The sequence below is a fragment of the Orcinus orca genome, chromosome 3 (genome assembly GCF_937001465.1).
Source record: "Orcinus orca chromosome 3, mOrcOrc1.1, whole genome shotgun sequence".
NCBI classification, from domain to species: domain Eukaryota; kingdom Metazoa; phylum Chordata; class Mammalia; order Artiodactyla; family Delphinidae; genus Orcinus; species Orcinus orca.
In genome coordinates this window covers 137,171,369-137,183,869 of record NC_064561.1, presented here as the reverse complement: position 1 = coordinate 137,183,869, position 12,501 = coordinate 137,171,369, and the positions used below count along the sequence as shown (strand labels likewise).

The window sequence follows — 12,501 nt, the reverse complement described above, 5'->3', positions numbered from 1 at the left end:
ATCGTTCTCAGAGCCTTGTCTCTAATCTCAGAGTATTCTTATATTTGAGACCCAACACAACATGTATTCTCATGAAGCTTCAGGAAATAGCTTTTATCATGCTATAGAAATGTACATTTGGCACTGTGACTTAATCATTAGTTGACTTCTGGGGGGCAGAGGAGACCCTAGCTATGCTAGGGTGGACCTGAAAATACTGTGCTAATAATATGAACACTGCAGAGGTTTAAGTCATTCCTGAGAGAAGCTGAAATATGTTTAAAGGTTATTAAAAAGACACACTCTTATTTAACATTTTGGTATTAACTTTAGAAATCAGGATTTTAAAATAGTCTGTATATAGCTCATTTTCTATTTCAGAAGTACAGTAGTGCATTGTTTAACCTATGGACTATCCCACAACCCCCTCCAGATTCAAAGAGAACCTAATCTCAAAATTGCAGTTGATGGGGTTTTTTGTATTTCCTTTTTTTTTTTTTAACATTAGAGTATCCTATATGAGGGATCAGAAAATTATGACCCATCAGCCAAATCTGGCCTGCCACCAGTTTTTGTATAGCCTGCAAAAACTAAGAATGGTTTTTACATTATTTTAATAGGTAGGGAAAAAATCAAAAGAATAATGGTTTGTGACATGTGAAAATGATATGAAATTCAGATTTCAGAGTCCAGAAATAAAATTTTATTGAACATATCCATGCTCATTAGTTTACATGTTGTCTATGGCTGCTTTTGTGGTACAAAGGCAGAGTTGAGTAGTTGAGAGAGAGTTTATGGCCTGCAAAGCCTACAACAGAAAAACCCCTTTACAGAAAAAGTTTGCTCACCCCTGGTCCGTATGTTTTGTAGCCTTTTGGAATGTAACATATTTCATCAATTATATCAGTGAACTTGATTATTTTAAGAAGTTCCAGTGTAGAATATCATGTTTATAAACATTGGTAATAAAAAGGGTTTGGAAGTTATAAACATGACTTTATTCCTATTTGTATGTAGTTCGTATACCAGCTTCTTGGATAGGGAATGAATGACTTGCTGAATTTTGAAAAATGTTTGGAAATGGCAGCAATGCAGCAGTGCTTTATATAGTTGCTATGGTAAGAGTGGAACAATCTAAACTTTGTTTCAGATTTGACAGTTTTTCTTTATTTTTGAGGTGTCTCAAATACATTTTGTATGATCACCTTCATTTCACCCTCCCTTGTGTGCTTCTGTTTTAATCCAGTGAAGACTTGTCTCACAGTAAATAGTGTGATTACGTTCTCTTCTAACACTTAGTGGTTTTTGGTACTTGTTTGTCCAATAGGCTCATCGCTGAAAGTTGGAGTCAGTTCTCTTTGCTGCCTTGCTAGAGGGCAAGAGAGCATGTACGAATAGCATTGAGTTGGCAGAGTGTGGAGAAAAGTTGTTCCTATTGAATCACCACATTTGGCAGAACTTTGAGCGAATGTGTCGAAAATGAGGACCTCCGTGTGATGAGACCTTAGTTCCTCTTCCGTCCAGTGCGTCAGACCCTAAACCCTACCTTGTTTTAGCTGTCACTTCTTACCTCTACTAGCCCTTAGGTAGTAAGCCAGAGGAAAAGGATGGTCTATGCTTTTATGGACTATTTGAGTAATTTTTGGTGTACTAGCCTGTGGCCACTTTCCCTCACTTTGTTTATCTGATTTGACAGAATAGTAGTAGTGCCACATTCTAGTATGCTCCAGCAAGATCACGTTTATCTATAGATCTAAAATGTATGGTATCCTCAACACTCTTCAAAACCCACAAAGAAGCTGAATAAGCAAAAAGAACTCTGAAAAGCCAAAACCACATGTTACAAAGTCCATTCACTAAAGTTTTCCTCTTAACTAACTAGAGAGACCCTGGATCCTCCTTCAGAATCTAGATATTCTTACTTAGAAATCAGTTTAGAAAGTCTAACGATTTAACCTTATAGTTTACAGCATATTTGAAAAAGTGTAGAAGAGGAGGAAAGAGAGGGGATGCCCCATATAGATACATCAGCAGCCAGGAGTGCCAGCTTGAGAAAATAAAACCTTAGAAAAAAAGATTTCGAGAACTCAACAAGAGCAGTTTGAAGCCACTTGTTGTGGGACTAAAGCCCTAATAAATACCTCACTATTCCTTGGAGGAACCGTCATTGCTTACTGACGTTTTTGAGTCCTCATTGTAGGCCATTTACTGTTTACTAGGCATTACATTTTCTTCCCGTAACAGTTCCATGATACAAGAATTATTATATCACCTCTTACATTTCTTTTGTAGCTGAGAAAAGGGAGACAGATTTTCTCTAGTTTTTCTAAGATTCATCAGTAAGCATGGAAGCTAGGCTTTGAACCCAGAGAGTCAGATTCCAGAGCCCATGCCTTTCCCACTATCTCCAACCCCTACAAGAGAACAGGGAGGCAATGTGGTGGTTAAACTTTCTAGCTTCAGATCCCAAGCCTGTTCCTTTCTGCTTTGTTAACTAATGTTCATTGCCTCCATTTCCACATTTATAAAATAGATGTTAAAGTTGTTTGTACTTTACATCATAGGGTTGTTGTGAGGATTCAGTGAGACTGTGTGAAAATAGCCCAGTGGCACAGCACATGGTTAAGAGCTCAAAACACGTTAGCTACTATATTTATGTAAAATATAATATTAAAGATTCAGAGTAGACACACCAGTAATTCTATATATTTAAGAAGATAGATGTTTAATAAACTCTAGAAACATTTTACTCAGTTTAAAATATTTAAAAAGTATTAATGCTTAAAAGGGGTCCTCATTTAAAGTAAGATAATTGGCATTGACATTTTAGATATTGAATTGTTCTCTTGTTTGATGTAAACAGCAGAAGAGAAGGGGAAACAAAACCCTTGAGAAGTCTGCCTTTGATATTCCTTTATGGTGTTTGCCCCTGAACTTTCAAATAAATTCCTAAAAAATAAAAGTCTGGGCTTTGGCTCAGTAGGAGGCTTACCATTTTAATTATCAGTTTGCCTTTTGGTTAAAGAACTGTGGGTTTTCTATTAGGTGTGTCAGTAGATGAAATAATAACTCTTACTGCTGGCTGGCTACCAAGAAAGGATGTATGTCTGGGATGTCATCATATAATTTCCCTTTGATCACATTGCCTGCACAAAATGCAAGTTGGTCCACTCTCTGATGGAGATCTGGCATGGGCAACAGAGGTCCTTCGCCCACAGTGTAGTTTCTGCTTTGCCATTTAACAGCTGTGTGAATTTGGCAAATCTCTTAAGCTTTCTGAGCCTTAGTTTCATCATCTATGATGGTGTAATTAATATCTGCCTTGCTTAACTTAAAAGATTGGTTTGAATGTGAAGTGGCATATAATGTGTGAAGGAAGCACCTTGAGAGCTATAAAGAAAGGTCTAGATATATTTTAGTTATCAAATAATATTTTATATATGATTCTCTTTTAAAACCATAAAGTGCTATACAAATGTTTGTTGGTGGTTTTAATGATGTATTATTACTTCCTTCGGTTCTGGATATAGATTCCTGTGTTGTTCTGAGACCTGAAGACCCAGTGGTTTTAGTAACAAATGTGGCAGCCCTGGTGAGCTAAATCTCTTATTCCCTGTTATAAACTTTATCTTATATAACAACAAAAAGGATCTTGGATCATAGGTAAGTGAAAGTCCGAGTTACTATTGCAGAATGAAACAATCTCATCATTGGATTAAACTCAAGTACATTCTTTTAAGATGTGCTAATAAGTGAGCATTCTGTGTTAACTACTATTTTATATAATAGCTAAAAAAAAAAAAAAACCTCAAAAGTTGTTGTAATAAATGTGTGCTTTCTGGTTGGCTAAAATTGAGTCTTCCTGGCATCAGGCTTAGGTGACTTGGAGGTTAGGCGGAACTTATTTGGTTTGGGCACCCAATTCTTTCAGAAACATTTTAATATCTTACAAAGGTATCTTTGGACTTGGACAGCCCTGTGTATGTCTGCTTACTTGATCGGTGATTTGTGATTTTCCTGACTTCGGGACATTAGTTTTTCCCCTTGTATATATACCTCCTCAGGCACAGATCTGTATGCTTGTGTAAGAACCAGCCACCTTGCTAAATAAGGTACAATTCCTGTCTTCTTTCAGAAACTGTTAGTCTAGTAGGGGAGACCTTATTAAGATTTAAAATATTATTAAATATGAATTTTATCTAATAAAGTTATTTTTTAGATTAAGCAAGAGTCAAGTGGTTTAAGTGGTTCTTCTTTTTCCATCAAAGATTTTGTTAAGCATTTAGGTTGCTAAATTTTACCAAAAGACTAGAAAACGGAAGCTGTAGCATAAATGAGGTAATAAAACACTCCAGCTTAAAACTCAAATGGCTATCCAATTGCATTTAAAATAAAATAACTAATGAAATAACTTCTAAGGCCTAAATAAGTTGACAGGGTTTTTTTTTTTTTGCAACTTCTATACACTGGAACTTGGATCGTATAGAACAGATTATCTGAGGCGTCCTTATTGTTAGACCATTATTTTTCACTTTTGGAAAAAAATGTCAAAGAACACTCACATTTTTGTTCTTATATTTTAAATTTGCAAATGCTTTGTGAACCACCCATTTTTCAAAGCTTTATTAAAATAATAGAAGTAATTAAACCACATTATGAAAACATTTGCAAGTTAGTGGGGAAAAAAATCAGTCTATACTATCACGTTAACCAACCGTAGTCACAGTTTGAGTTTTTTTCCTTTTTGTAATTTTTCTTTGCATTAAAAAAAGAGTTTCTAAAATCTGTACGGTTTTATATCCAGCCCTTTTTGGTTTGACATTGTATGAAAAGCATTTTTCATGTTCTAAACATTTTATAATTATTTATAATGACCAATGGATTTATCATATTTTACATGACGTTTCTCTTATTTTGGACATACGGGTAGTTTCTAGGTTTTCACTTTATGAATAATTGTCAGATGAGGAACTTTGCACGTGTGCAGTGAGCAGCCCCCTCTACTCTGTTATATTTTAATTTTTTTTTACCTTAGTATAGAACTTCCAGAAGAGGAAACTGGGGGCCAAAGGGCATGTGGATGTTTTTATGGCTCATTTTGCGTAATGTCAAACCGCCTACCAGTTTCAAATACCTCTTACCAGCTCTAGATATTACCATAGTTTTATATTTTCGCCAGTTTTAACAAGTTGCCAAAAGTTTGCCATAAACAGGTTACCTGTTTTAATGTGAAAAATTTGGGTTACTGAGGAAATTAAATATTTCCCCACATGTTTCCTTATTTGTCACATTTCCTATTTTATGAATTATATTCCTGTCCTCCTCTTCACCTGTTGGGGAAGGTCAGATAAAGGGGCACAGTGGTGGAGAGCATGTGCTCTGGAGACAGGAGGGCCCAGTCCACACCTCGCATCTGCCCCAGGAATGGGGAATGTGGGCAGGTGCTGGTACCTATCTGAGATTCTAACTGCCATTTGGGGACATTTGGAAGATTTTTTTTTATTTTTAGAAATTCAAACTTTTTTTTTTCCACTGTGATTTCTAAATTTAGAAGACTTTCCTGACCTTTCCAGAAGTTTAATACTTAGTTTTATATTTTTTTCTAGTTTAAAAATTCTTTTATCTCCTTCACTACCTAGATTTTATTTTACATTTTAAACTCTTTTAAAAATGATGACTTTCCCAAGTGTCAGTTCTTACTATGAAGACATAACTCACACTGTTCAGGAATGAAATTTCTCATGTCTGAAATTTTAAAATTGGCACTGTTATTTGTAGTACAACTAAATGTTCAGCAGTTTACTGGGATGATGATGTTGCTAAATAATATGTTTATTGCTTTACTTAAATTGCTTTTATTTTAGAGGGAACCAGGTCAGAATGTATTAGGTATATTGGCTAGTGTTTGGCATGGTGATTTATTAGAGTTTGGATATTATAAACAGTTTTATTTGTTCAGAAATAGGTGAGATATTTATCTTTGATTTTTTTTTTTTTTTTTCCTAAAGATGAGTTTTATATAGGAATCTGCACCTGGGAATCACATGGCCTTGTATACAGTTGTGTCCAGGGAGCAATTAGGAGGGCAATCTGTTAAATCTTTGCCTCAAGGCAAAACCATTAGGTGTGCTATGTATGAGCCTCAAGGGGTGTAAATAACCAAAGCATTCATGTAATAGTCAGTTTCCTTTCATTTCAAGGCATCTGTAAAACCTTTAATCTGTGGAAGAATCAGAGTAAATTGACCTATTGGATCCACAGATTATTCTCCCTTACCTGATTATTTTGAGAAAGTATATTTCAGAATTTACGAATTACTGGTAAACATTAGGCATATGAACTTAGAATTGCATTTTCCATTTTGATGTGAGCATCCTAAAGTTCTGTTATGATTTAAATGTAAGCAGATCGCTCTTAAGAAATCATTTATGTCTGCATGAAGGCTGTTTTTGGGTTTTTTGTTTTTGTTGTTTTAAGGGATTTATTGTTAAGTTTTTTGTTGTGATTTATTAGAGATTATCTTTAGGGGCAAATAAATGCCAGTTACAGATCGCTGAGTTTTCTCACTACCATAAGATCATCCTCAGAAATGAGCAGCGTTCCAGTTTTTTTCCTGTATTAATTTGGGGGCATTATTGAAAGGAAGGAATTATTTGTTTCCCTTAGTACTAGTGTTCATAAATACCATTTAAACATGGGGAAATCTCTTCCACCTTAAAAAAAAATCCTCCTTTGACACAGAACTTTCCTGTTCCATTCTTTTCCTCAGTGACCTCCCCCCACCCCCATATTCAAATTTCTTGAAAGAGTGATCACACTCTATTTCTTCACTTCCCACTTCACTCTTCAGCCTCCTGCACTCTGGTCTCTGTCCCATCACTCCACTGAAGCTGTCCCTGTTAAGGGTACCAGTGTTACTAAATGCAGTGGGCTCGCTCTCCTCGTTCTTCATCTTATTTGACAGCACAACAACACTCAACAAAGCTGACAACTCTTTGTAGTAACACAGTCTTGACTTTCATAAAATCCGAGCTCTCCTGGTTTTTTTCTTACCTCTCTGGTAAGTCCAGTCTTCTTTGCAGGGTCACTTTCCTCTACCTGCTTTTCTGGGCCCCTTTTCTACTCTTATTTGCTCTCAAAACTCCGCATACCAGCTTTAAATCTTTACTTCTGAGCTCTAGACTCCTGTTGTCTACCTGTTCAGTAGATGTCTTCACTGGCTTGTTACACTTGTACTTCAAACTTGTTATTTCCTTCTAAATCTGCCTTTCCCTATATGTTCACTAGTTCTGTAAGCGGCACCACCGTACATGGAGTTGTTTAAGCCCGGAAATCATCAGTGTCTTACCATTTCTACCTCTTGGATATCTTTTTTTTTTTTTTCGCGGTATGCGGGCCTCTCACTGTTGTGGCCTCTCCCGTTGCGGAGCACAGGCTCTGGACGCGCAGGCTCAGTGGCCATGGCTCACGGGCCTAGCCGCACCACGGCATGCGGGATCTTCCCGGACCAGGGCACGAACCCGTGTCCCCTGCATCGGCAGGCGGACTCTCAACCACTGCACCACCAGGGAAGCCCCTCTTGGATATCTCTTAAATGAATCCTTTATTCATCACTGCTGCTACTACCCTAAGTCTAACCATCATTGGTCTGGTTCACTGCAATAACTTTTTCTCTATCTACCTTTGCCACACTACAGCTAACCCAGCCTCTGTACTGTACATAAGTGATTTTTAAAAAGCAGTTATGATCATATTCTTTCCCTATTTAAAATCCCTTTAAGGCCAAAGTCAAATTCTTTCTGTCGTTGCTCATGATCTGGCCCTGCCTACATCTTTAATCTCATATCCCCCCCACCCTTGAACAGAGAGAACACGTTTCTCTTTTGATACCTAAGATTTGTAGCATTAAAATTACAGGATGTAGTAGACATGAATGTTTTAGTTTTAAAATATTACTTATAAAAATTATTGTTCTTCATTGTTATGTATTCTTTATTAATATGTAGGCAGCCCAATTTATGCATACATGTCAGATGAGGTAGTGTATATTAAGGTGTTTGTAAATTATAAATATTAATGTAAAATACTTTTTCTACTTTTTGCTCCCATTCATCATTCCTTTTGCTTCCATCTACATGATGATACAATGTACTGTACATGTGGAAACAATTCTATAGGAATGTTGGGGGTAGAATGAACATGATTTTCCAATTTAGAGTGTCCTTTGAATTGGAAATTAGGAAACAGTCCATAAAATAAACTATTATGATAGGAGTGATGTGCTCAGAAGAAAAGGTTGCTTAGACCCTGGTCTGGATCATCTGTAGAGGTCTTTTTCAGTTCTTTACTCCTGTGTCTTTAACTTTAATTTTAAGAAAACATATGGTGACCATGGAATTTTTTATTTATATTTAATTTATGGATAAACTCAGTGAATATGCTATTTTAACAGTACTTATGGCATTCATACATTTTGCATACAAACCTTCTGGCTGCAAGAGGAAGGTTAATGCCAAACACCACTATTAACTCTCAGGAAGACCATCGTCTTGTGATTGGAGACATACTAATATGAAATATGATTGTCCTAGCTGAGTCATGAATCACACCATTCGTATGCGGTGGAACAAAGTTGCCAGGTTTTAGGGTTGTTTCTTAAAGGTAAGTAAGCTCCCTAAGTTTGTCTGTAAATTGGAAATGATCCCAATAAAAACGCTAACAGGATTTTTTTTAGGCTTGACAAACCAATGCTAAAATAAATATAGGAACATGCATACAATAATATTAGAAACATCCTGAAAAAGAAAAGTAATGAGAGATGAGAACATCCTTACAAGATATTAAAAGATATTGTTAAGCCACATTCATTAAAACTGTGTGATGAAGGCAAAATGCATAGATTACAGATCAATGAAATAAAATATGAAACCTGGAAAGGGACCCCCAAAACACACAGGACATGATAAAATTGGCATTTCAAATCAGTGATGAAATTTATTCAGTAAATGGTAACTGGGGAGCCATCTGGAAAAAAATAAAGTTGGATCTATAATTCATACCTCCACCAGAATGAATTTTAAGTGGATGAAATTTTAACTTTAAAAAGCAAAGTCACAAAAGAAATAGAACTAAATAGGGAAGAAGAGTTTTACAATTTAGAATGGAGGTTTTTCTAACTTTGACCTAAAATGGAAGCAATAAAAGAAAAATATTTATAAATTAGACTTAAAAAAATAAAAATTTCTGCATATCAAAAACTAACACAAGCGAAGTCAAAAACAAGTTGAAAAACATTTACAACTCATCAAAGATAATGGGCAAATTTCCTTCATGTGTAAAAAATTCTACAAATCAATAAGAAAAAGACCAACAATTCAGTAGAAAAATGGGCAAAGGATATATATGAAGATTTCACAGAAATGAGATACCACTGGCTCTAAATCTAAAGTTGCTGAGTTGCTTATATAATACAATATAGTATTGTACATCACCTATACCTCAGTAAAAAAATTAAAAGAAAATAAAGTTCCTCAGTTTGTAAGAGAAATGCAAATTAAAATTGCACCAGATGCCATTAAAAAAAAAATCCTGTCACATGGATAAAAATAAAATAAAATAAAAATGTAACACATTATTAGCCTGGGTGTGGGCATAGGCACTCATTCATACATTGCTGGTGGGAGTATAAATTGGGACAGTCTTTATGGAGGATAATTTAACAGCATATGTTAAAATTATAAACACACAGATCTCTTTGACCTAACAGTTCTACATCCAGGAATGTATTCAGGATCTTATGCTAAGTTGAAATGAAGTAGTTTATTGAAGCATTGTTTATAGTAACAAAACTCTGGAAACAACCTAAATGTTCATCACAGAATACTGGTTAAGTGAATTATGGTCCATTCACATAATGGAATATGGTGCAGTTGTAAAAAAGAATGAGGAAACTGTATTGATAGGGAATGATGTAGATATTTGTTAAATGAAAAAAAAAAGATGTATGTGTTATTATGCCATTTGAGAATAAATTTGTATTTATAAGTTGTTGTATATGCATATAACATCTTTGGAAGGATTCACAAAGATGAATTTATGAATTATGGAAAGTCATAATCTTAAGCTGCCTTGAGAGAGGCTGGGGTAAGCATACCCTTTCAAATTTTTTGATTTTTAAGTCATAATAAAAATTAAACAAAGATAGAAAGGTAAATAAAGAACAGTTTGGAAGTTAACATTAAGTCTGTATCTCAGATTATCCAATTCAGAAATGTTTTTATTCCTTACTACAATTTCTTGGGCTAGACCTTGTCAAGGGAATTCTTTTTCTATCCTGGGAACGATCTTTTGGATTTGTGAAGTATGTTTTATTGCTTCTCTTTTCCTTCAAATCTTTATTGTCTAAATGACTGCACAGAAGTAGACTGTCATCTTGAAATTGTAGGGATTTACTTGTGGTCGAGCACTCCATTGCCTTTTACAGTTTCATTTTTCCAGAGGGTCCTTTGACTAGTTCTGAGTTGATAACTGTATGGAGACAAAGAATTTGATACCACAAAACACTGAAGCCCTTTTTTTTATTCTAGTGCATATTGGAAAAATGACTCTTTTAGGTCTTTGCCTTCTGAGGGATGTGTTTCATAAGGGATAAATTATATTTGGATCTACCCTTTATCGAATATCAAGTGAAAACTAGAACAAAGCAGGATGAGCCTTCCTATATACAATACGTTCCCAAGAAAATAAATACCCCCCTCTAAAATTTTTTCTATTCTGGTAATATTCTGAACATGAAAATATGCTTATGTGCCGCTTGACATTATTAGCATGTCCAAGACCTAGGGTAGGTAGGAGATCAGTTATTTCTATTCAAAAGGAACTAAAAGTGTGAGCACGCTTTGGAAAAGGATCATTAGCAATGCAAATGCAAAGCTACATCTGATAGATAGTAAACAAAATTAAGCCTGTTTGTGTGATATTTAAGATGAGAAATTGGCTTTGTTTATTCTTTATGACTTTGAATAGCCTTGGAACTATTTTGTTCTGTCACTGTTCTCACACTAGGTTTGGTATAGCTTTAAATTATTCTCAGAATTTGGACCGTCTGTGGGGCTCCAGAAAATGTTCCTATCGATTAGCAGCTGTAGAATGTGTTGTTTTTTTTTTTTCCCACCATATTTAAATCTAGGTTTTGAAAATACTAGTACTGTAGTATCCATTCACTTTTCTTAGGTCTTCAGATCTTGACAAAACTGAGGGTATTGAGTGTATTGCATCAGGGACAACATCCTCTGTATAGACCCTTGAGTCCTTTCTGTGTGTCAAGTCAGGAGGTGGAAGTGCAGGAAATGTGAGCCAAGTAGGGTTGTCTGGAACATGGTAGACATTCAAGAAATGGTGGTTTATTGGAAAATGTTGACTGGAACCTAGGGAGATTATACTCCTGTGCACTGACCATTGAGTCTACTTTGGTGATGACTTTTGCTCTCTTTGGTTTTTGTCTCAGTGATTACCAGCCCCTGGTTTAGAATTATTATTGCAATCATAAACTCCTTCATGTGTTCATAAAAACTTACTGTTCCTTATAGTATGTAATAGATATATTTGTAGAATGAATCATTCTAGGACTTACTTTTATATTTAAAGAATACCATTGAAAATTCTTTTTTTAAAGTGAAAATCATCTCCAAATTTTTCTTTTGCATATGGTGATATTGAATTTACTTTTAAAGTAAGGGTACGGGGCTTCCCTGGTGGCACAGTGGTTGGGAGTCCACCCGCCAATGCAGGGGACACGGGTTCGAGCCCTGGTCTGGGAGGATCCCACATGCCGCGGGGCAACTGGGCCCGTGAGCCACAACTACTGAACCTGCGCGTCTGGAGCTTATGCTCCGCAACAAGAGAGGCCGCGATAGTGAGAGGCCCACGCACCGCGATGAAGAGTGGCCACCGCTCGCCACAACTAGAGAAAGCCCTCGCACAGAAACGAAGACCCAACACAGCCAAAAATAAATAAATAAAGATAAATAAATTTAAAAAAAAAAGGGTACATCTGTCCTGGACAAAGACTCAAAGTAACTAACATGGTGATTCATGTCATGCCTTCATCTTAAAGTACGAAGGAAGTCACACACATGCCTCAGTGGTGAGCAGTTATCTGTAGTTTATTTTATTCTAGTGTGTGACATGTGGCCTCTTGGCTGTGGAAAACTAAGTACAGTATATTACTCATTGGAGTGATATATTTTCCGCTCTTGTCCAGCTGGAACTCTATATAGTTAACTTTTTGAATGCCATGAGAAGGGCTTTTTTTCTCCTTTAGTAATTGAGGTATTCCTGCAGTGTGGAGTGAATAGATCCCTCCATCACAGTGCATTATGTCATTTACTGTGTGGGTAAATGTAATGCAATCTATTCAAAACAAATGTAAAATTTACTAGGGTGTTCCATGTATAAGTGGAATGTAGATACCTTTCTTGATATAACAGATGGATGAAGTTGGTTGCAGTTAACATGTGTTAT

The 12,501-nt window shown here is 35.8% G+C and overlaps 1 protein-coding gene and 1 long non-coding RNA gene across 2 annotated transcripts in view; both read left to right on the top strand.

Moving 5' to 3' along the window:
- Positions 1 to 12,501, top strand: part of ZSWIM6 (zinc finger SWIM-type containing 6) — a 204,215-nt gene that overhangs the window by 29,420 nt on the left and 162,294 nt on the right. The window lies entirely within an intron of this gene.
- The window catches only part of LOC125963987 (uncharacterized), a 40,069-nt gene that overhangs the window by 3,455 nt on the left and 24,113 nt on the right, over positions 1 to 12,501 (top strand). Inside the window, exon 2 of the long non-coding RNA XR_007476436.1 lies at positions 3,510 to 12,501. This exon is cut by the window's right edge and continues 24,113 nt beyond it. This is a non-coding gene — a long non-coding RNA (uncharacterized LOC125963987). The remainder of the gene's footprint in view (positions 1 to 3,509) is intronic.